General features: G+C 44.1%; 1 protein-coding gene across 2 annotated transcripts in view; it reads right to left on the bottom strand.

Annotated features, from left to right (window-relative positions):
• The window catches only part of LOC121541883 (neuronal migration protein doublecortin), an 82,886-nt gene that overhangs the window by 22,452 nt on the left and 33,846 nt on the right, over positions 1-26,588 (bottom strand). The window lies entirely within an intron of this gene.

Here is a 26,588-nt window from a genome sequence, read left to right as displayed (position 1 = left end):
AACAGATCAGTTGATACTATTTAGAACGAGCAGCCAGCTCATGAACGAACGAGTGCACCAGGGAGAACGCAACAAGCATGCAGATACAATAAGTGAAAACACATTATCTAACTGGGGATGGTTAACATAATGCCACAAAGCATGATGCGCTAGCCAGTTCAATCTGAAATAACTTCATATTTCCGAGTTAGTCAGATACCAGCTAGCACAATTGGTTCCTTGGAAATTATGGGAACGTACGTTTTTGGTTTCCCATTGGTTCTGGGAACGAAGCCATACGTTTCCTGACCGGTAAAACTGAATGTTTTTTAAAAAACATTCTGAGAACGGAAATGAAAACTTTGCCACAGGAGAACGTTGTTTCTTAACATTGTCTGAACTATCTGAGAACATTCCCAATGTCAAACCGTTCCTAGAACATTACCAAAAATTTAATTAAATGTAACCATGTTTGAACTTTCAGGAAACGTTCTGTTAAAGTAATGAAATACCAAGTTCCTTAAATCTGCTGAGAATGTTCCAAAGCCAAGCAACTATTCTGCACTATTCCCAGAACGTTGTGGGAAGGTTCTATGGAAAAGAACCAAAAGGACAACTAAGCTCTCACCAAGCTCTATGAAGCATATGGTTCTCAGAACGTTATGTGCTAGCTGGGATATTAGTTTGAAATTGGCATGGGAACTAAATAGCTAGCAAGCTACCAGCTGGCTATAGCTAGCTAGCTGCTTATCAAAAGGTACAGTATATAACAGGCTAATTTGACCCCAGAAAAATGTATCAAACCATTTCTCAATGTTTCTCAAAATTACTTTAGCTGGCTAATTAATTATATCATGCTTTGTGATACACCCGGTTTTATGCTGATTTAGTCCACACAACATGTCGCCCTGTCACCTACAGTAGAACCTGATGGAAACAATACAACATTTGCCAGCCACAGTCATGCATTTCTGTCCTACCAGATCAGCGATGAGAAGGTTCTAGCTAGTGTATCTCTCTGTCATTCGATTCTTGTTGGCAGTAGATGTCTGATTTATCAGGTCCCAGGCTCCCATGACTGTTATGATTATTAATTTACACGTTAATTACACGTTAATTGTACCTGATAGAGCAGATATAGTCTCACGTGTGGAAGTAAGACGTCTGGTGCGAGAGACTCATTGGGAGGGAGACTAGAACAGACCCAGAAGTTATGACTGAGCGCACATTTGAGCGCCCCAGGCCAGTCCATTTACCTTGTGCTGTTAAAATGTATGCTATGAAACCCTGCGGGGCAGTTCCCCCTCATTGCAATTAGCTGTAAAAACAATCCAAGCAATGCACGCACAGCCTATTCGCCCAGGGAGCTGCTGTCAGAGTCACAGAGGGGCAGAGTAGTAAGTAACTGAACAGCTTATTTTGAACAATATATTATTGAAACAGGAACAATTTACACATTTACCACACTTTCATGAGCATATAAAACATAATCCATGAATTATATATATGTACAGTATAAACTGGGTGGTTCAAGCCCTGAAGGATGATTGGCTGACAGCCGTGGTATATCAGACCGTATACCACGGGTATGACAAAATATTTATTGTTACTGCTCTAATTACGTTGGTAACCTGTTTATGATAGCAATAAGGCACCTCAGGGGTTTGTGGTATATGGCCAATATACCACAGCTAAAGGCTGTATCCAGGCACTCCGCGTTGCGTCGTGCTTAAGAACAGCCCTTGGCTGTGTTATATTGGCCATTTACCACACCCTCTCGTGTCTTATTGCTTAAATATACAGTACCAGTCAAAAGTTTGGACACACAGCTCTGGCTGGGGAGTCCTTCTGGTTCCTCTTTGTGAGGGAGGTGGGGACCACTTCAACACAACCAACGACTGAAGGCATTTTCACGCCTTTTAATTTTATTTTTTATTCATTGTTGGTCTGAAAAACTTTTTGGTGGATAATTTAGGTTTCCATAGAACCTTCCCACAACTCATTCAAGGGTTTTCTTTATTTTTACTATTTTCTACATTGTACAATAATAGTGAAGACATCAAAACTATGAAATAACACATATGGAATCATGTAGTAACCAATTTTTTTTTAAACAAATCAAAATATATTTTTGATTTTAGATTCTTCAAAGTAGCCACCCTTTGCCTTTATGACAGCTTTATACATTCTTGGCATTCTCTCAACCAGATTCATGAGGTAGTCACCTGGAATGCTTTTCCAACAGTCTTGAAAGAGTTCCCACATTTGCTGAGCACTTGTTGGCTGCTTTTCCTTCACTCTGCGATCCAACTCATCCCAAACCATCTCAATTGGGTTGAAGTCGGGTGATTGTGGAGGCCAGGTCATCTGATGCAGCACTCAATCACTCTCCTTCTTGGTCAAATAGCCCTTAAACAGCCTGGAGGCGTGTTTAGGGTAATTGTCCTGTTGAAAAGCAAATAATAGTCCCACTAAGCGCAAACCAGATGTGATGGAGTATCGCTGCAGAATGCAGTGGTAGCCATGCTGGTTAAGTGTGCCTTGAATTCTAAATACATCACTGACAGTGTCACCAGCAAAGCACCCCCACACCATCACACCTCCTCCTCCACGCTTCACGGTGGGAACCACACATGCAGAGATCATCCGTTCACCTACTCTGCATCTCACAAAGACACAGCGGTTGGAACCAAACATCTCAAATTTGGACTCATCAGACCAAAGGACAGATTTCCACTGGTCTAATGTCCATTGCTCGTGTTTCTTGGCCCAAGCAAGTCTCTTCTTCTTATTGGTGTCCTTTAGTAGTGGTTTCTTTGCAGTAATTAGACCACAAAGGCCTCATTCACGCAGTCTCCTATGAACAGTTGATGTTGAGATGTGTCTGTTACTTGAACTCTGTGAAGCATTTATTTGGGCTGCAATTTCTGAGGTGCAGTTAATTGCCTATTTCTGAGGCTAGTAACTCTAATGAACTTGTCCACTGCAGCAGAGGTAACTCTGGGTCTTCCTTTCTTGTGGCGGTCCTCATGAGAGCCAGTTTCATCATAGCGCTTGATGGTTTTTGCGACTGCACTTGAAGAAACTTTCAAAGTTCTTGAAATTTTCCGGATTGACTGACCTTCATGTCTTAAAGTAATGATGGACTGTCGTTTCTCTTTGCTTATTTGAGCTGTTCTTGCCATAATATGGACTTGGTCTTTTACCAAATAGGGCTATCTTCCCCACCACAACACAACTGATTGGCTCAAATACATTAAGAAGGAAATAAATTCCACAAATTAACTGTTAACAAGGCACATCTGTTAATTGAAATGCATTCCAGGAAGCTGGTTGAGAGAATGCCAAGAGTGTGCAAAACTGTCATCAAGGCAAAGGGTGGCTACTTTAAAGAATCTCAAATATAAAATATATTTTGATTTGTTTAGAACTTTTTTGGTTACTACATGATTCCATATGTGTTATTTCATAGTTATGATGTCTTCACTATTATTCTACAAAGTAAAAAATAGTAAAAATAAAGAAAAACCCTAGAATGAGTAGGTGTATCCAAACTTTTGACTGGTACTGTATTTCTTGAACAATCACAAGTGGGGCGCCGCCCCTAACGCCCTAATGGGCGGGCCGCCACTGGTCAGTAACAACATTACAGTAACAGCTACACACAGAAAGAGCAGGGAAATTCAGCAGACAATGTGTGCTCCAAAAAGAGGGCCAGTCTCATACTTCATTAACATTCTCTGTTTCGCTAAAGTGTTTTAAAAATAATGACTGTGTGCTAATATTTTTTTTTTGCTTATAATTGTGCATGGTTTGAGATTAGTGAATAGCTGTGGGGCTAGCTCCTAGAATTATTTAAAACCCTGTGTTTAATACAGCTTACATTTTAGATGGTTGTTGATTAGAAATTCTGTGGATAACAAAGGACTGACTAAGAAATGGAATATGAGACTAATATCCTAGATCAAGAGCTTGTATTAGGAGGAACTGAACTCTTCAGTATACAGGAGACAGAGGTGAACTTACAGTGAGGGAAAAAAAGTATTTGATCCCCTGCTGATTTTGTACGTTTGCCCACTGACAAAGACATGATCAGTCTATAATTTGAATGGTAGGTTTATTTGAACAGTGAGAGGCAGAATAACAACAAAAAAATCCAGAAAAACGCATGTCAAAAATGTAATAAATTGAATTGCATTTTAATGAGGGAAATAAGTATTTGACCCCTCTGCAAAACACGACTTAGTACTTGGTGGCAAAACCCTTGTTGGCAATCACAGAGGTCAGACGTTTCTTGTAGTTGGCCACCAGGTTTGCACACATCTCAGGAGGGATTTTGTCCCACTCCTCTTTGCAGATCTTCTCCAAGTCAGTAAGGTTTCGAGGCTGACGTTTGGCAACTCTAACTTTCAGCTCCCTCCACAGATTTTCGATGGGATTAAGGTCTGGAGACTGGCTAGGCCACTCTGGAATACACATCCACGACCCATTTTCAATGCCCTGGCTGAGGGAAGGAGGTTCTCACCCAAGATTTGACGGTACTTGGCCCTGTCCATCGTCCCTTTGATACGGTGAAGTTGTCCTGTCCCCTTAGCAGAAAAACACCCCCAAAGCATAATGTTTCCACCTCCATGTTTGACGGTGGGGATGGTGTTCTTGGGGTCATAGGCAGCATTCCTCATCCTCCAAACACGGCGAGTTGAGTTGATGCCAAAGAGCTCGATTTTGGTCTCATCTGACCACCACTTTCACCCAGTTCTCCTCTGAATCATTCAGATGTTCATTGTCAATGTCACGGTTTCGGCCGAGGCTGCTCCTCCTCCTGGTTCGGGCAGGCTTCGGCGTTCGCCGTCCCCGGAGTACTAGCTGCCACCGCTCTATGTTTCTGAGTTTGATTGCTTTTGTCTGTCTGTCACACCTGTGTCTGTTTGAGAGTTGATTACGTGTCTTATAAGTTCCGTGTTGTAATCTAGGGTATTTGTGTGTTGTTTTCCGTTGCCACTTTGTATATGATACGTGTTTGTTTTCCGTGTCATTTTTCCATGTTTAGTGTTTTACGCGTGTGCGTAATTTTCCCTCGCCACTTCGTGTTATCGAGGTCGGGGTTTGTTATCTTGCTTTTAAGACTATTAAAAGTATTGTTGGACTAAACCTCTGCTTCCTGCGCTTGACTCCTCCACCACATCCACGACGGGTTATGACAGTCAAACTTCAGACGGGCCTGTATATGTGCTTTCTTGAGCAGGGGGACCTTGCGGGCGCTGCAGGATTTCAGTCCTTCACGGCGTAGTGTGTTACCAATTGTTTTCTTGGTGACTATGGTCCCAGCTGCCTTGAGATCATTGACAAGATCCTCCCGTGTAGTTCTGGGCTGATTCCTCACTGTTCTCATGATCATTGCAACTCCACGAGGTGAGATCTTGCATGGAGCCCCAGGCCGAGGGAGATTGACAGTTATTTTGTGTTTCTTCCATTTGCAAATAATCGCACCAATCGTTGCACAACTATTGTGCAACGCGCCAGGTGATCTATTTAGAAAAATCTGTGGAGGGAACTGAAGGTTCGAGTTGACAAACGTCAGCCTCGAAACCTTAATGACTTGGAGAAGATCTGCAAAGAGGAGTGGGACAAAATCCCTCCTGAGATGTGTGCAAACCTGGTGGCCAACTACAAGAAACATCTGACCTCTGTGATTGCCAACAAGGGTTTTGCCACCAAGTACTAAGTCATGTTTTGCAGAGGGGTCAAGTTAGCATTGTCTATGGGATTTTACATGTACCTGCTAGCATTGCTAACCTTCTGATTACAGAGGCTCAGTGGGGTAAGAAATAAGCGCCCCCTTGTGGTCAGTGCAAGTATTACTTAATATCCCGGGATGGCACAAGGTTGGTATGAAGGTATGACAATCTGGATACTGCCCAAGCCTTCCAATGTAGTCCAACAGCAGTCAAAAACGTTGGTTTACAGTATGTAACCTGGATTCTCATTGGTCACTATTGGATCAATGACCCGCCAATGAGAGTCAATGACCCACACAAGGGCGCGGCCCATAGTGAGATGTTGAACCGAGTTGACTGAAAGAGAACTCCCCTACAACAGCTAGGCCTATAGGTAGTATTCAGCCAATGAAAGAAAGCTGCTTGTGCCTCTTTAGGACACTTGGCACGTTAGCATGGCTATTAGAGCCACACATGTTACAATCACACACACAGTCTAACGTTATTGAGTCTTTCATAATGACTAATTACTGTGTTTAACACAGCTCAGTTTAACCCATTCCTCTAGGGTATGCTCCCCTCCACTGCAGCTGTTCATATCAGAGGCTGCTTACTGGACAGATGTCTCTGGCCACACCCCTTTCCTCCAATAGAAAAGCCCTGTTACTGGGTAGCAGGTTTAATAGGCCCTCCCACACCCCACCTTCAAAACACAGTCCTACTCTCTGGTCTCCCTGGTGACAGGGGGTCCAGGCAGGGGGCCACGCCCCAGAGGTTCAGGCCCTGTAGGGTAATACCCAGAATGCATCACAAGACAACCTCCTTTGTGACACACGTCTAAACTATGAGCTGCTGCTAATCCTGGAGCGCCCCACCCCGGCAGCTGCCATGATGCTTGTCTTCTCTACTGGAAATGCTGCTAAAAGTGGAGGAGTGTCCGGATGGCATGTTGTCTGGAAGATGTACCCCTTCCATGTCCCATGGGTCCAGGCCATGGCCAGGGGGTAGGAGTGGCACAAACACTAGGATCAAACCCTAGTGATGAAATGAATATATATGATCCCTTTCTTATTGCTTTTTGACTGTAGACCTCTAATTAACGGAACTCTTTCATCGAAATGAATGGTGTCTGTTGAACACTCAATATTGTAAGCTTAAAAGTAAATAACGTTTCTATTTCCTTTAATCTTACAATTGCTGTGTGGCATTTAACAGGGATACGCGCTTTGGATAAAAGCGTCTGCTAAATGGCATATTATTATTATTATTATTATTATTATGTAGCTATAATGGTGACATTTTAAGGATGCCTCTCGGGCTGTCAATCATGTCTCAGATGGGGAGTGTGATGGGGTCCCTCTGCCCCCCAACCTGCCCCCAACCCAGCCCCCCACCACATCCCTAGGTGGTGCTGATGGAGATGGGATGTAAATGGGGTCTCTGGGGGTCTCTGGGGGTCTCTGGGGGTCGATGTGTCAGGCCCTCTGATGACAACAGCCCATCAAGGCTGGCTGGGCTCCCCAGCTGCACTGCTAATGAAATCAATGCAGAGCGGGAGGAGAGGGGGGCCGCGGGGGCAAAGCAGGCCACAGGGCCCTATGAGGGAGGTCATAGTTGGTTCATATCTGTCTCTGTCTCTCTGTGTCCCACACACCTTTTGTTTAGGGTCACTCTGGACGAGTCAGAGGTCATTATTAGAGTGATGAGAATCCAGCAGACAGACAAAAGGAGCAATACAGTATAACTTCTTAGAAGACAGAAACATTTAGTGCAAATATAATGGTCTATAGAAAATAAGCCTCCCATGTATCGCTTTATGCAGTGATGGTCAACATTAGTATGAGACAATTCAATGTATTTATTTATCTATCTAGTCCACTACTTTAGAATGACAGGTCAGTGACCAGAGTACTGGCCTGAGGGCATCCAAACATGCCCATGTATGAAATCAGATCATCAATAAAATCAGTGACCCTAGACTTCATATGGCAATGTTATTTTGAGAATGAATCAATTTCTGGAGATCAACATTGGAACTCATAGCCAGCGAGAAGCGTTTTGGAAACAAGCTGTGGTGTGAGAATGTGGGCTGACTAGAAAACAAATTACTTTGGATGGAAATAAAAATGTTTTCACAGTCATACTTCATTGAGAAGCACTACTTGATCACCAAATACAACTGAATGTTTATGTTTATGCTCAGACATGAGTGCAGCCACTGCTGTTCGGTGCTATAGGCAGCCAGCTCAGCACACCAGTGCGTTTTAGACTAGAGGAGGTGTCATGTCATCCAGTGTGACATCCACTGATTGTGTGTGGATTTGTGCTGACACACGTGTAGAGCTAATTGACTGCAGAGCTCCTGATTATAGAAATGCCTGTCTGATCTGACAGCACTATCACTGTGACACATATGGCCTAGAAAGGTCCAGAATGTCCAGGGACGGTAGGAGCAGGACAGGGACAGGAAGCAGGGGTGGAGGAGGAACTGGGGACAAAGGCAGGGGAGACTTCCCAGTGAACAAGACAGTCATTATGACATCACTGCAACCAGTTTTGCCAGGTGTGTTGTCCTGTCCTCCATCTTGCTAAGGATGTCTTACACAGAGAAAGAGTGTTCATGGAAGTCTGAGCAGATCAGGACCGAGACAGCAGAGAGCATGACATGTTGCCTGTAGACACCAGCTTAATCCTGATTGGGCTAGCTTCCGCCAGCTCATATAAGGAACTGTCGCGCTAGCCAGGATAAGGTGGGGCCACTAACCCTCATCTGTCAACTCCTGTCACTCCTCAGCCCCACAGTCACCACAGCTTACACAGACTAGCCAACCAATCACAACCCTCAGCCAGGCATACACCACAGCTTATACAGACCTGCCAGCCAACCAATCACAACCCTCAGCCAGGCATACACCACAGCTTATACAGACCAGCCAGCCAACCAATCACAACCCTCAGCCAGGCAGACACCATATCTTAAACTAGCCAGCCAACCAATCACAACCCTCAGCCAGGCATACACCACAGCTTATACAGACCTGCCAGCCAACCAATCACAACCCTCAGCCAGGCATACACCACAGCTTATACAGACCTGCCAGCCAACCAATCACAACCCTCAGCCAGGCATACACCACAGCTTATACAGACCAGCCAGCCAACCAATCACAACCCTCAGCCAGGCAGACACCATATCTTAAACTAGCCAGCCAACCAATCACAACCCTCAGCCAGGCATACACCACAGCTTAAACTGGCCAGCCAACCAATCACAACTCACAGCCAGGTAGACACCACAGTTTACACTGACCAGCCAGCCAATCACATCTCACTAACCATGAGGAGGACAGGGGCTGGTCAGAGACACGCTGTACACTTACATTAAGATCAAATATCTAATCACCACAAGGCTTTACCCAACCATTAACATAAACAGTAAGGAGGACGTTTGGAAATACTCTATGGGTCATTTCAATCATGTTTGCTCTTATTAAAGTACTTATCCAGAGAGATTAAAGTTGTCAACTTTCTCAAGTCAATACATCACAACTGCAGTTTAATTTCAACTGTGCATTTATTTACATTGTAGTTGCATTGATACTAAATTCAATATAAAGTTATACCCTAACATACAGCTAAATTTGTTCATAGACCCTCCTCTCAGCCTAGACTTATCACTGAATATTAAAGAGGAAAGCTGTGCATCCTGGGAGAATAGTGGGTCTACTTGAGATCATTCTCCAGATATCATATGATGCTTACTGCTGTGAAGACAGAGGCACATCTACATCTATATTAAATGGCTTTGCTCAGGGCTTTCTTCTTGCAGGGCAACTGTCACATTGCCACACAGTGAGACAGAGGAGATTTGGAAGCACAGTCATAGGATGAGGCTGTGGCTGACAGGGCAGCAGACAGTGGTGATGTGATCTGAGTGGATGGGAGAGAAGGTGCCTACAAACATGGACCAGGGAGGAAAGGGGAGAAGGGGGTGACCTTCAACGTGGGTGAGCCTGTCAGACTGGCCACCAGCACTCACATATACAGTAGACACACACAGAGAGAGAGCTGGAGATGGACCCAGGGGAGGGACTGTCTAGGCCCCCAACTAGGCCAGACACTATGCAATAAGAGGAAAGACAGTGCTCTAGCCTCAACAGAGGAACACATCAAGGCCAATCAACAGCTCCCTCCTCAGCACATCAAGGCCAATCAACAGCTCCCTCCTCAGCACATCAAGGACAATCAAAAGCTCCCTCCTCAGCACATCAAGGACAATCAAAAGCTCCCTCTTCTCAGATAGGGGGATCTACACTGCCTCAAAGAAGAAATGGAGTTCAAAAACATCTGATGATGTGAGATGACAGGTCAATGCCAATCCATTCTGTCTGAGTTCATTCAATCGCAGACAAGGCCTTTCTTACTCTATCGGTCCAAGTCCTTTCTTACTACTCTACCATTGGTCTGATTAGACGGTGCATTTGGATTAGTAGCTAACACTGTAACTAAAGACTGTGTGAATGAGCACTTAACACTAGAACCGCCATAGGCCAACAGCCACTGACGTTTGATTTTGTAAATAAATAAAACATCTGTCCCCCCCAAAAAAGTCCTGCTCCGACCCTGACTTTTCTTAAATGTTCGTATTTTATACTGCTAATTTTTTCAATGGAATGGCCGATAATTGTGAAATTTACAATCGACTTTAAGTTAGGCCTAACTGAATGATGAGGGTGAAGAGGTTGATTTAATTTATAACAACAATAGTGTAATGATGAGTTTGTGTTATGCCTATTTATCAGCATTGGCGATCATGTTAATAATTTGTCCATTCTCTTTTATGTTTTACTTTGTAAAAATAGGCTGTTACAGGACTGTTTTATTTACTGTAACTTATTACTAATCAAATGTAAGGGGAACAAAAACATGTTGCAGTAGGCCTTTAGAATAATACAAAACATATCCTTGACTCTATCCAAGTTGATGAGCGGGAAGCAAACGATGCCAGTCAGCCTGCACAGCCGGCCCATCAAAACTACCCCTAAACTATACCCAAACTAATTTCACACATAATAAGAGTTAGCCTATAGACATAGTCAAATTGTACAATACATGAAGACATGGGCGCATCTTGTAATTGACAGATGCAGGGAAAGGAGCATCACTTTATCAAAACCTCCTTCAGAGTCTAATGCAGGTCAAACATTTTGATTTCTATATAGTATCAGAAAGAGCATATTCTGCAGTTTCTATGACACTTACCCTTGTCAAATAACTCTCAAATTCAAGGGGTGCCGCTCTATTTCCAAATTTAACTTTTTCCAAGAATATCCATGCTGTCCATGCATTCAGCACATTCAGCACATGACCACTCGCATTCAGCACATTACCACCAGCATTGCTCTGGCAACTAAGGAAAAACTAGTAAAATAATCAACTTTAAATTAAAATATGCTATTCTGTCGTCAATGGATGAATGGGCGATAGAAAGCAGATAGAAACTAATAATGGTGCATGTGACTTCAATAAGCTGAATGATGAGGAGGGTGAAGAGGGTGATTGCATTTGATAGATCTGAATGATGAGGGTGAAGAGGATGATTGAATTTAGAACAATAGTTTAATGATGATGAAGAATTGTGGCGATCTAATTATTTTAATTATGAAAGGCTGGAAATTGTATGTCATTTCCCCTGGGAGAGTCAAATCAGACACTGAGTACAACATACACTGTGTGAAGTTCACAATGGCAAGCCCAACCAAACGAATGGACACACTGACAGCATTGCAAATGCTGCAGAATTTAGATGGGTTGGAGTCGGATGGAGGATTGGATATTGAGCTTGAAATCGACAGCTGCTGATGAAGAGTCTTCATCTGATTCTGATGTTGACTTCGAGTCTCCGCCTCTGATGCCTGAGCCTCACCGCAGAAAAACCAGAACAGAGCCAACTGAGACGGTGATCCCAACTGCCACAGTGAGACAGGAGTCTGGCAGGGATGGCACGGTTTGGGTAGAAAAGAGTGACGAGTTTATTTGACATGCAGATGTTACAGAACATCAGAGATTGTACAGTTGCTCATGCACACAGAAAAGGAAACAGTAGGTGGGACATGTCTATGGATGAACTCAAAGCATTTATTGCACTCTTGTATGTCTGCGGGGCATATGGCGGAAAGAGCATGGATGTGGAGTCATTTTGGTCTGATAGGTATGAGGTGGACTTGACCATGCCACGCAACCGCTTCAGAGAGATTATGCGACACCTACAGCAGCTGCACACGAAGCTGTGTGCTCACTGTGGACTGAAGCATAAAGAGAGGAAGAGATTGATTCATGCGTAAAAGCATGTGTATAAGGGCACAATACAGTGTCCAATACAATCAACTAATGACTGTTTTTATATCTTGTCATGAATGTATTTCTATGAATATTTATTTATGCATTTCATCTTTTACAATTGTTCATGCAGTGCTGCTTTTGTTTAGGAATATGGCAACATGTTCACCTGTGCACCTGGCTGGTTATATTATTATTATTATTATTATTATTATCTTTTTAGTTTCTACTTTGTCAAAAGAAGCAGTAACTTTATTAAGTACTATAACTCTACTACTAATCTAATCTACAAATAAAGTTGATCAGATGGATTACACTGTCATGTTTTTATTGTTAAGGGAAACTAAAATAGGCTATAGGACTACGTTCTTTATCTAGCACTTTGTAGAATTATACAAAACATATCCTTGACTCTATCTAAACAAATCTCTTTTTTTTGTGATACATTTCCACAAATATTTCTTCATGCAATTCATCCTTTACAATAGTTATCAAGCGCTCGTGCTTATGTTTGCACACCTTGCAGATTGATATGCATCTGATGCATATGCTACAGGTGACGCCCGGCAACATTCTCTAGCGAGTATTGATAGACTGAAAGGCCAGGCAGTTCTAGTGTTAATGGTTAATTTAGCCTTGATACTATTGAACACAGTGGAGTTATACAGCAGCTCAGCCTAGCTCTCTCTCTGTGTGTGTGTGTGTGTGTGTGTGTGTGTGTGTGTGTGTGTGTGTGTGTGTGTGTGTGTTCTGAGTGATGGGAGGGAGACGGCCATAAACCTTCCGACAGACAACTTCAATCTGCAGGCTATACATTACCATAATTACATGTACACTTCATCTAGAAACCCATTGGAGCTTTAAGACCACTAGCGCTCATAAAACAAAGCAGAATGAGCGAAATCAATGAGCAGGGTAACCACGGCAACAGACACACAGGCTCCACACTGTGCAGGGAGCCTGAGAACACAGGTTCCCAGTCCTAACTGTGTCAGTCTGCCTATCCCAGTTCATCTCCGTCATCTATGTCCGCTACAGCAGTCAAGGTTACACAACATACGACAGTTACCACTGGAGAGCTTCCCAGAATAAATAACACTTATGAGGATTCACTGGGGTCAAATGTTTCATTATTATTTTTTTAAACATAAACTCAACTGTCTGCCCCCCCCCCACCACGACCAGATCGACAGAATGCAGCGTCAGACAGCAGCAGCCAGGAGAGGACATGATGTCATCCCAATCTACCTGCTCCCTTCCAGGCCCGGCTAAAATGGCCATACCAGTGTAATCCCATTAGAGTTAATCCCAGCTCGGTGCCTCTCTCCTGGGTACAGCTCCCTGCTCCGTACCCCTCCACCCGCTCTTCTTCCCCTCTCCCTGGCCCTGCCTCTCTGAGGGGTAGGGTGGGGTGAAGGCACCCAGGGGGGGCTAGGGTGTTCCACTAATTAAGCTGTAGAGGTACATTGACATCCAAACATGCAGATTGGCTGTGAGAATGGCTTGTGTAATCCAAACATAGGCTCTCATTATCATGCTGGGGAGAAAATAGTGTTATTGGTTAATCCTATCCAAGTGCATCCTGGGACAGTGCCCATAGTGGCTGACACAAACACACACACACACACACACACACACACACACACACACACACACACACACACACACACAAGCTCTATTACAAGTCTATTGTTACACTGTCTTAGAAAATGGCACCGACAGAGAGGGCTGCCTTGCTTCTAGCGCTTAAGAAACCTGTTAGGCTCTGGAACACTATTGTGTGTAGTATCTTTCTCTATATAGAGCCCGGCAGCAGCTTCTACACACAGCTGAAAGGTGAAAAAACTGGTTGGAATGTTCCCCCGTTGCCATAGAGACACATGATCTACGCTTGTTTTACATTGAACTCTTATGTATATTTGATCCATACAAATTAGCTCTAAATATTTCAGCGTCTTGTCTCACCATAACCTATTGTACAGCATACAGCTAGGCTCCTATATATAGCTAGGCTCCACAGGAGGTTGGTGGCACCTTAATTGGGGAGGACGGGCTCGTATATAAACAGCAGTTGATCCATACATTGTATGCTATACAGCAATTCTGCTTGAGTAAATGAATACAGATGTAGGATCTTAATTTGATCACCCTGTTACAGGAAAACTTTCCTGCAATGCAATTTTAAGTGTATTTGAGGTTTAAAAAGGATCTGAAGTTTGTAATTTCCACTTTGAAATTCGAGACTTGATTTTCCTTTATGAAAAATGTATCAACCCCTACAAAAATGTCCATTAATTATAATCCACATAATAATACACATTTCCTGTTGCTGCAGGATTATTTCCCTGCTGAAGCAAACTGGCTCAAATTAAGATCCTACATCTGTAGCAGTGATAATGGCACTAGAACCAGTGTTGTTCCATCCTGGCTGCTGGCTGTTTCCCCTGGGAGTCTGATAGGTCAACATGGAGCTAATCCTCCACAGCTACCGCCACACTGACCTGTCAATCAGAACACTGATCTGTCAATCAGAGATAACCACCTGATTAAGCAATCATACATAAATATGGCACAGCTCTGTGGATCAATACCCCCTGCAATCACAATGACTGGAAGGATCTCCCAAGCTAATCACGTAACCAAGCAATCAAAATGTTTTATCTTAATTAATATTAATGAAACAATTAGCTTTCTTCCTTTTCTGACTGCAGGCGAGGCACACTGCATTTTCCAGTCTGTTGTCTTTGGTTACTGAATCTACAGTATGAAGCCAGCCAAAGATGAAAATAACAATGCAATGGGATAGGACTAGGTCTCTCATTCTACATGATCTATATCCCTGTAGTTCCTAAACAGAAACCAATGACCTTTCAACAAAAAGCCCAGTCCAGCCAAGGACGGAGACAGCAAGTCTTCCACTAGGCACCAACACTTGTCTGAGACAAAACTAAAACCCTCTTCAAAGGAAAAAACGATGTGTCTGTTGACTGTAGCCTTTATGCAGTGTGACTGACTGGGCCCTTGAGAGGAGCATGGGGCTAGTTAGAGAGGCTGGGGCAGAGGCAGAGACTGAGGCAGAGGCAGAGACTGAGGCAGAGACTGAGGCAGAGACTGAGGCAGAGGCAGAGACTGAGGCAGAGACTGAGGCAGAGACTGAGGCAGAGGCAGAGACTGAGGCAGAGACAGAGACTGAGGCAGAGACTGAGGCAGAGACTGAGGCAGAGGCAGAGACTGAGGCAGAGACTGAGGCAGAGACAGAGGCAGAAGGATGGTGAGGGAGGGAGGGTGAGACAGAGCCAGTGCTGCTGCAGCTCCCTCCTCTAATCCCCTCCCTGTTAAACGTTGACAGCAGGAGAATGATTAGTCCTGTACTCAGGCTCTCAGGGGTGACAAGGAGAAGCTGACATATTCAAAAGGGAGCCTTATCAGCAACCGCTCACAGGGTGTTTGCGCTGCAATTTCCATAAAGTAAGTTGAGGAAGTGAGAGAGCTCACACTCTCCACTCTCCTGCTCTCATCTGCACCGCTCTCCCAATACTGGAAGAGGGATGTAGTGTTTGGAGGGGTTGGATGGGCTGGGATGGGGGTGGAGATGCTAGTTTGCTTTCCTCTTCAGTCTTCCTCACAGTAGTGTGGTCCCATGTAGCCTGCTGCATCTAGAGGCTTTTTAACAAATGTAAACTCAAATGTGGCCTTGAGGAATAAATGGCCCATGTTTGTTGTGTGTGTTTTTGAAAATACAAGGGGAGTCTGGGAATCTGGAAAACATACACTAGAGGCAACATTCAAATCTGATAGAATCTGTCAGGGTATAACACAAAAGCATGAACGCACTATCATCTTTACACCTCTAGGGACAGATGCTACAAGAGGCAGATGTCTGTACTGCCCTACAAAGGCAAAGTGATGTAACTACGCAAAAAAATGAACTGCAAAATCTGACTTCAAAGTATTTTTCTGTCTAGACAGACAGCAATTACTGGTACAATTACTGGTACTTCATGATATATTCTGATCGACTGGCTTGTTCTTGTGTCAGGAAACGTAATACCACATTAATCAGATAATATACCTGTCCATTACAAGAGATCAATTTTTTGTTGTTGTAAACTAACCATCTTTTCTGAGAACTGTCTTGTATTTCCAGACATGTTGAAGCAAACATCTGTGTAGGCAGCATACCTGCAGCTGAAATGTGAAATGTCACAGTCCCTCACAGCCATGACTGTAGTCAACATTGGGAATGCCTGCTTGAGGAATATTCATATTAAATAAGATGAGCATCATGTCTCTGTGTTAAAAGGCAGGCCACATTGTCATCTAAGCCTCATTTATACCTGGCGCTAACATGCGTCCTTAGCCCTGATTTTATCCATATTCTGATTGTGCCACATTTTCAGATATGCGTCTACACATGGTATTAAAATGTGTCTCATATCTGTCCACTGTGTCCGCATTGTGATCAGATTTCCTGGTCCCTCCCTGTATGCTAATTATTTGACAGCTATTCTTTCAAAATAATATTTATTTGTTATTTTAAGACACATATTGATGCCATAAGTCAATGGCGCTACCTGTCAATGACTTTAGAAGGAGGATAATGATGATTTAAATAGATTCACTGTCCAGATCAGACACTTGTAAGATATCCGGACACAATGCGTGCCTGACTACCTCCGAAGGTGGTAGGAAGATCTGATCACAATCAGATCACAATGCATCATTTAATCGTCTACACCTGTCTGAAAATCTATCAGAATTTGGACAAGATTAGGACAAAGGATGCATGTAGAACCAAGTATAAACAGGGTTCCTGTCGCCTAGCAACAGGATCCAGTGGTGGGATGACACAAGACACACTTTCAAGATGTTTTAATATTCATCCCTGTATTGTCTACATATATGTTCATTTAAATGTGTTTACATGTACGCTCTGTACCACAGCACAGTATTTACACGTCATAGTCTATGCCAATATAAAGTATGTGTGTCTGGGTCTTCAGCCACCCTACCTCCCTGATCTACAGCAGCAGTAGTGGGTGTCCTGTTCAGAGCCTGGCCCCTCCCTGACTCCAGGTGTCCCCCACCCCTAATCCCTGTTTTACCAGCTGTCAGGGCCACATGGCCCCCCAAACTACCACCACTACGACCAGCACCAGCAGCCAAGCAGGGACCCCACAACTACACCAACTGAATTATTCAAAGCTCTTTTCTTGACACAATTCCAAACAATGGCTCATTCTCCCAGATGCTTTACAATCTGATAGCAGTGGATTAGTGAGTAATAAAGTCAATGTATTCCTCTAAACCACCTTCATCTCAGCAAAACTATTGAGAGTGCCCTCAAGCCTATGGACAATTCTATCATCTCTCTAAAGGCAGTGAAAACATTTGTTTTCCTTCCAATATCCAGTCTAAAGAAATTGTGGAGTAACACGACCAAATTACCTAGTCCTAGGCCCAGACGCTTTGCCTTTTAAAGGAAATCATTTTCACAACCTTGGAGAAAAAGTTTCTAGAGACACGGCTAAAAGAAGGCACTTCAGATCACCTCCAGCTCATATAGCAGGAATGAAACATACATGCTAGTGTATCCTTGTTCCGAGGTTGAATGGTGTGGATTACTGTAGGTTGATATGATTCATGTTATACAAGCCAATAAGAATAACAGAAAATATATCCCTCCCTAATTTTTCAGATAGCAGATAGGGGTAATATTTCACAGTTTGACAGCAGAAAATGGGCGCTGTATTTAAAGAAAAAATGCAAACAAAAAGGTCCATAATTTGACTATTAATTATAAGTCAGCACCAATGCGAGCTGGTTTCAAATAAAAAATGCACCTAGGCTTTCGATTTACACATTGTTGAAAGACAGAGTTGAATTCCAATAAAAATATATCTATACACGTCAATCCATAGCGAACCACCTTTCTTACGACTGGCTTACCATTTTGTCTGAGAAACAAAGACTTCAGTTGTCTGAACAGAGCAAGACGATTTCATGCCAGATAATTATGGCTGAACACCAGTTCCTTGACTCTGACCTTGATTATTGTGCCAAATATGACAAGCAGCAGGAAGCATTTCCCCCAATCCCCACTCTGGAACCATCTCTCCGTGTTTAACAGCCACATTTGTCTTGAATGCATTTATTCCCATAGCACTTTTGGCCGGAAATGAATGAATGAACAAATGATTAGCCTTGAGATACCTCTTCTCTCTCTGCATCTCTTCCTGGACTGACGCCATCCCTACTGTTGCCCCGGGCAATCATGTTAATTAATCTCCATGCACAACAAAAGCACAGCAATTACTGCATTTTGGTTGAGATGGGTGGCTAATGTAATCAGGAAGGAGCACAGGTCTGGGACATGGGAGGGATCTCACTTATCTTACCAACACTTGAGACTCACAACTATTGTTAACAAGGAATCAAAAGAGAATTGAGTTGGAATCAATGCCTAAACCGTCAGTGATTACAGTCATTATCAGAGATCTGCTCCTATTTAATCTGAGAAAAAGACATCAGTTGGTGACAGTCAGTCAGATACATGTCTACTTTCTATTACAGGATGCAGCTGTTTCATATGCCTCCAGTGCTCCCCGTTCACATTTATCATACTATTAAACAATCATACAAATATGTATGTAACTCATACAGTATTGCTTAGCATAAGTCAAAAAGAACAACAGTAAACTTTGAGAGAACTTTGTTGGGGTTGTCTTGGGTATTTCAGTCAGCATGGATGGCCAGGCGAGGCCAATCGATAGCCTGTGATACCTATTGATCTGCCGGGGGCTGAATGTGGGACTGTGGGGCTTTGCTAGCTGTTGTTGTAGAGCCAGCACAGTAACAGCCAGCAGGCCTTCTCACCACTGCTGTACTTTCCAGGAGAAGAGAGGGGCGAGGGGCGACAAACGAGGGATCTTCTTTCTACAGAGCCAAGCAGCCATGCTAAATCATTTCGGCAGCTCTTCCCAGAGCAATTTAACAACATCTCAGATTCACTCTATCATCTCCCTCCGTACACACAGGCTATGATATCGTGAAACAAAGTAAGCGCCATGTGGAATATTAAAGACCTAGGAACATGGAAAATGAGGTGTAGCAGAGTAGAGTGCATGCTGCAGTAGTTTCTGCCGCACTAGGCTTTCTCAGAGACATAGAGAAAGTGGGGGTAAGGTGAGCAGAGTATTGTCCCCCTAGAGAGGAGAAGGGGGCAGTGGGCAGGACAGGCATACAGGTGGAGAAGACATGGCTAGGTTTTCTTTAAAAATCCCAATGCTGAGTTAATGGCTGAATGGCATTAGAAATGTGAAAGATATGACAAACTAGAAAATAAAATACTTTGTGAAACCCGTAAGGAAAATGCAACAGAATAGGTATTTATGTTTAAGCTGTCTCCACCACCATTACCCAAACTATGAGCCAGCACAGTGAGAGAATAAAGTCCTGAGCCTGAATCCAGAAGGAACCGTTACCTGACCTGAGGGCAACTCCAACTCTATTCCTTCCTCTGCAGACTCCTCCCCATGATCGATAGTGTGGGCTCTGAAGCATGCATTAAACAGGACCGTTTTATCTTCCCAAAAACACTGCATTTCTCTCACCACTGCCTCAGTACAGAGTTGATAAAGCACTGTGCTACTTCTTCCTATTGATTGTGTGAAAGGTAATACTGTACGTGCTTTCGTCCTTAATGACATCTGGTCTGTAATGTTGAGAAGAATGGATTACAACATTTTTATAACAAGCCTAAATCACACTAGGCTGATAATCAACGTGTTTGTTTCAGTTCTTTTAATTGAAAGGAAGGGATTTGTTAGCAAATTAATTATACCGCTGGTAATTTATTTGCCAGGGATTATTCTGGGAATATATGAGCTGCAAATTTAAAGGAAAATACCATGTGAGTAGTCATAATGGCCAAGACACTCACTCAGTCTCTCTGTCTCTGTCTCTCTCTCTCTCTCTCTCACTCAGCCCTGTACAGATGAGTGAAATGTTCCTGCTACACATCTTCAATAAAGCTGCAGAGCCAATAAACATGCATTGCACACGTGAGTGATTGGGCACTGATTCCATGTCCCATTTCTATCCATACAGCACATAGATCAAGGAACAACTGCAGGTGAAGGACTGGTGGCCAATAACACTGCATACTGTGGCTCCTCTGACGCCATGTGGCTTTGAGACATGTGTTTGAATGTCAGAGCCTAATCCAGCCTGGGCATTGGAAAATAGATTATTTCATATTAGTGTACATCAGCAATCTTTGGGGTAAAAAACCCTCTGAAATACCTCAAAGTCCACAGTCAGCTCTCTGATAACTGAACAAGCCTTTTGGTCCCGGAGAGATTGGGAAGGGATCAGGCGTGTCAGCAAAGCAGCATCATGGATACACTTTACCAAAGACTCTTTGAAAGTCAAACATGAATGTTCCCCAATAATGTCACTTTTTACAATAACATTTGTTCCAATATATTCATATTACAGTACAAGTAGTGCCACAATATAAGGATATTTGGGGAAATTCTATGAAAGGATGGCGTCTCTTTTCAAAATGGCAGATATGTTTACCTCAACAGGGATTAGAATCATAATCTTTGATTCCAGAGCCTCGTCATAGAACCACCGCTCCGTTCCATTACCCTCCAAACAGCCAACAGAAATTACCTATTTAAAAATAATAAATGCCCTTATCTAGCCCAGCAGTCATTTGTGTGTTTTCCTGCGGGAGGTAGGGAGTAGGCCTGTGATATTTTGGTGCGACCGGCGCTTTGAAGACAGAGAAGAGGAAGCGAAGAGGCTGGTTTGGCGGGTTTAAGGATAAGACAGGCCCATGGAAAGAAGGATTAGCAGGATTTAGAGGCAGCATCGTGGGTGTGCAGCTCACATCACAAAATATGCTGTTTCTATCTTAGTCACTGTTCTGAAACTTTATGAGAACCCTTCAAAGCTGAAACCATGACTTTGTGAAAGATTCAAGGTGGGAGGTAGAGCACACACAAACACAATGAGCTGTAGGTCACTCTGAGATCAGAGGTAAATACACCTACTGTATTCTCTGGCTTAATGGTCGTCTCATACACTATGGGATCTTCTGAAGCTTTTGTAAAATGGATGACTCACCTATGACAAAAGGTGAAGTAGGTCTCCATATGAGACAATGACAACAAATATTGAGACAACTTTGGTAAATCAAAGTGTTCAGCAGCTCTGTTGACAGTGCATTGTGACAATGTGTACAGTAAGGGAGGGGGATCTGCAGCAAATAAGAAGCCAAATTCTGAAATTCCCATTAGCGGTGAGCTAAATTCAGTGAGGTTCAAACGACGGGAGAATCTGAAGAAAATAACGACGCTCCGAATGGACGCAGTGTGTTGACTTTTGGATGAAAGGCGACCAGAATGAGGAAAGCGAGAAATGAGCCTGGGTCGACAAGCCTGGGTCAACAAGCCTGGGTCGACATTCCTGGGTCAACAAGCCTGGGTCGACATTCCTGGGTCGACAAGCCTGGGTCGACATTCCTGGGTCGACATTCCTGGGTTGACAAGCCTGGGTCGACATTCCTGGGTCGACAAGCCTGGGTCGACATTCCTGGGTCGACAAGCCTGGGTCGACAAGCCTGGGTCGACATTCCTGGGTCGACAAGCCTGGGTTGACATTCCTGGGTCGACAAGCCTGGGTCGACAAGCCTGGGTCGACATGCCTGGGTCGACATTCCTGGGTCGACAAGCCTGGGTCGACATTCCTGGGTCGACAAGCCTGGGTCGACATTCCTGGGTCGACAAGCCTGGGTCGACAAGCCTGGGTCGACAAGCCTGGGTCAACAAGCTTGGGTCAACAAGCTTGGGTCAACAAGCCTGGGTCATTCAGCAAACAGACAGTAAACAGGGCAGGGGGACAAAAGCTGCATGCAGCTCATCAGCATATTCAGGCTTCACGTATTGTTGGGTCTGTGATGTCAATGGTGAGTGCCACCGGAGGTTGGCTCACAAGCTCTGTGGCGGGTTTAGTGCCGTGGTAACCATGCTTTTCAGCTGGCTCTCTGGGTGGTTTCTCCCCTGCTCTCAGTGTGCAGAGTTGGGCTAAGGACCCTAAGTAGAGCACACTACTTACTAGGACTTAGAGCACTTTAACTGCCCTCTCAGACATATGAGCCCTTCTTCGGTGTAACACACTAGATTATTAATTACTGCAACGACAGCTGACACAAATAAAGGTGCGCACACACACACTAATCACAGTAATCACAGTAATCACTGTTCAGGGAGCCTAGAGGTGGATATTGGACCTTCTCTCTCTGACTGAAGAGCCTCTTGCTGGTGAGGTCAAATGAACTCCTATCCTTATCTCTATGTAGAGGTACAGAGTGGCAGTAGGGTAGAGCCTGGAAGAGTGTGTTAGGGAGGTTGGGAACAGGGTCAGTACCAAGGACTGCATATCATCCTCCCTCCCCCATCCCATCCCTCTCTCCTTGTGCACTCTGGTAATTTAGTTGGTCCTGTGTATCAGGAAGCATCAGGCAGAGAGGGACCAGAGAGGACTGAGGCTGCCAGGATTTATTTAGGTTGAGATTGTAATGACACTGAAACATTCCCAGCATAGTACTCAAAATAAATACACACAAGTCAAAGAAATCCCTGAAAAAAATATTTTTGTTCAAATAATGACAGTTGTTTGCGGGGGACAAAACAAAGTGATATGCCTTCAGATGGTTTACTGGGTCATGAGTCTGGTCTTGCAGAATGCCTCGCTTCGCATTCTTTATTTCTAGCCTTGTTATCTATCCAATTAAAAAGTCTAGAGGAGATGTTCTGATTTATATCCAGCTTGTTTTCTTCCATATAAGGAGAAATAATGTAGGTCGTAAGGAGTGGTCACAATCATCACAGACTCAGGGACAGGAGAGAACTGTTGAGTGCAGACCACCCAGGGAGACCAGGGGAAAAGGAAGAAGACTAGGATGTGTAATGACAACATTCTTGGGTCTGGTATTTCACAACCATGGCTTTTGGCCCTGCCCCACACCCACACAGACCAACCATGCTCAAATCACTACATTGTCGTTACTATCTGTCCACTGGTCAGTACCACTATAATTAAACATGGTCTTAACAGTCATCACCATTAACCTTTCTTCCTTAAGCACCAGCTACACTTGCCCCCCAATCCCCCCTTCCCAAAAACACGGGTAAATATTGGACTATAAATTGTGCCTTCCTGTATTATACTGATGCTAAAATGCTTATTTTATTTACTTTATGTTCGTGTTCTTATCTTTTTTATTATTTATTTTTGTTGTTGCATTGGACGGTGTAGACCATGTGTATCCTGTACCTATTACAGATCTCTGATTGGCCCATGCTTGGTGCTTCAACGGTGTTGAGGGCAGCAGTAGTAAAACAGAAGTCAGTCAGCCGGGCAGTCAGCCGGGCAGTCAGCCGGGCAGTCAGCCGGGCAGTCAGCCGGGCAGTCAGATCTGCAGAGTTATGGGGGCCAGCTGGTGCCTGATGTTCCAGAGGCCCCCAGGGTCACACATCACAGCTGTGATGTCACTAATGGGCTCCAAATGCTTCCGAGGCACACACTGCTGCCTCCATGCAATCTCCATGGAGACAGCCAGGCTGGCGATGTGGCTCTGGTGTTATTAGATTTATTCTGCTCATACACCCAGGTTGTGGTCACTTGTTGATGTGGGCTAGATATGGGGGTGGGGGGTGAGGGCAGCACCGGATGCCTGCAGCAATGTCTGTTCAGTCAGGATGCTTTATCATTTGAGCCATGCCCCTTGGTCAGCTCATCCATCTCTCTCTCGCTCTCTCTCAAATCCTGTACCAGCGAGGCGGGGTTGGAGGAAGGAATGATTGTGAATGTGAATGTGTGTTGGGGGTAGGTGAGAGGTTAAGAGTTCTGCGGCTAGTTCCGTTACAGAATGTAAAGAGCATACTCAGCGTATTTTGCTGCACAGCCATTGTCACAGACACGGAGTCCATCACTGTGGAGTAAATTGCCATGACAACCGCCTCCGCTGCATGCCATGCAAACCCTCCCCTGATCGGAGGAGGAGACAGAAAGAACCCTGCAATATCCAGAGAAAGGCAGTTTTTCAGGTATTCAAACTGGGAACATTTAAACATGAAGCATACGTACCTAAATCGTACAATGTCCTATTTTGTGAATATCCACTGTGATTCACTGGCCAAACTGGATGGGGGGGGTCTATTGTGCTGAGACAATTGCAGCATGACCTTGTGCAGGGAACATGGATGTATGAGATTGAATTGAGTGCTAATTAGCATCTATAGAGCCTCTTTGTAGGAAATTCGTTTACAAGACATATGGACAAGCTCAGCTCAGGACCTTGATGCAATAACGAACATTCTAAAGCGAGAGGGCTATAATACAGTGTACTCATCACTTCCTTTAATGAATAGATGATTTCAAGAAAGATTGGAGAGCTACTCCCAATTCAGCAAATATTAGAAAACGATTGTGGTGTAAGTCACAAAGAATCTGATCGACAATTTGCCAGAACTTGCTGTTATGAGCCAACCATGAACACAGCTATTAGGAAGAAATACGGACAAAATGGCTGCCAGGAAAATAAGTCTCTCCTCCCTAATGTACCCTGGAAAGACGCTGAGGGCGAATGAAGGAATTCACTCCAGCTTTTTAGACACAGGGAATAATTATCTCCTGCAGTGAATATAAAACAGATCCCAATTTTCTGTCTTTTAAACTGGAGAATGCATCCTGTACCCCATCACCCCGCCACTGTTCTCCTTGGGTCTGAATGTGCAGGCTGTTGAGGGGAAAATGGGGGCGATTTGCTCACTGACAGCGAAGGAGGGGTGCGGCGGCTGGTGGGGGGTGGGGGGGTGCTATATCTTCACATAGCAATAAACAGTGGTGAAGTCTGCATTCAAGGACTAATTGCCATATTATAACATGCAATTAGCTGGCCCCATGCATCTGACTCTCCCGCTCGCTCTTACACACACTGTCAAATGCTTATGCAAAGCACACACACACGTACCCAGACAGTGTACAATGAACATACAGTACATACAGTGGGGAGAACAAGTCTTTGATACACTGCCGATTTTGCAGGTTTTCCTACTTACAAAGCATGTAGAGGTCTGTAATTTTTATCATAGGTACACTTCAACTGTGAGAGACGTAATCTAAAACAAAAATCCAGAAAATCACATTGTATGATTTTTAAGTAATTAATTTGCATTTTATTGCATGACATAAGTATTTTATCACCTACCAACCAGTAAGAATTCCGGCTCTCACAGACCTGTTAGTTTTTCTTTAAGAAGCCCTCCTGTTCGCCACTCATTACCTGTATTAACTGCACCTGTTTGAACTCGTTACCTGTATAAAAGACACCTGTCCACACACTCAATCAAACAGACTCCAACCTCTCCACAATGGCCAAGACCAGAGAGCTGTGTAAGGACATCAGGGATAAAATTGTAGACCTGCACAAGGCTGGGATGGGCTACAGGACAATAGGCAAGCAGCTTGGTGAGAAGGCAACAACTGTTGGTGCAATTATTAGAAAATGGAAGAAGTTCAAGATGACGGTCAATCACCCTTGGTCTGGGGCTCCATGCAAGATCTCACCTCGTGGGGCATCAATGATCATGAGGAAGGTGAGGGATCAGCCCAGAACTACACGGCAGGACCTGGTCAATGACCTGAAGAGAGCTGGGACCACAGTCTCAAAGAAAACCATTAGTAACACACTACGCCGTCATGGATTAAAATCCTGCAGCGCACACAAGGTCCCCCTGCTCAAGCTAGCGCATGTCCAGGCCCGTCTGAAGTTTGCCAATGACCATCTGGATGATCCAGAGGAGGAATGGGAGAAGGTCATGTGGTCTGATGAGACAAAAATAGAGCTTTTTGGTCTAAACTCCACTCGCCGTGTTTGGAGGAAGAAGAAGGATGGGTACAACCCCAAGAATACCATCCCCACCGGGAAGCATGGAGGTGGAAACATCATTCTTTGGGGATGCTTTTCTGCAAAGAAGACAGGACGACTGCACCGTATTGAGGGGAGGATGGATGGGGCCATGTATCGCGAGATCTTGGCCAACAACCTCCTTCCCTCAGTAAGAGCATTGAAGATGGGTCGTGGCTGGGTCTTCCAGCATGACAACAACCCGAAACACACAGCCAGGGCAACTAAGGAGTGGCTCCGTAAGAAGCATCACAAGGTCCTGGAGTGGCCTAGCCAGTCTCCAGACCTGAACCGAATAGAAAATCTTTGGAGGGAGCTGAAAGTTCGTATTGCTCAGCGACAGCCCCAAAACCTGAAGGATCTGGAGAAGGTATGGAGGAGTGGGCCAAAATCCCTGCTGCAGTGTGTGCAAACCTGGTCAAGACCTACAGGAAACGTATGATCTCTGTAATTGCAAACAAAGGTTTCTGTACCAAATATTAAGTTCTGCCTTTCTGATGTATCAAATACTTATGTCATGCAATCAAATGCAAATTAATTACTTAAAAATCATACAATGTGATTTTCTGGAT

Source organism: Coregonus clupeaformis, chromosome 27 (genome assembly GCF_020615455.1).
Source record: "Coregonus clupeaformis isolate EN_2021a chromosome 27, ASM2061545v1, whole genome shotgun sequence".
In the NCBI taxonomy this organism is placed as follows: domain Eukaryota; kingdom Metazoa; phylum Chordata; class Actinopteri; order Salmoniformes; family Salmonidae; genus Coregonus; species Coregonus clupeaformis.
Note: the sequence above shows the minus strand (reverse complement) of the source record. Positions and strands in the feature narration are given on the sequence as shown.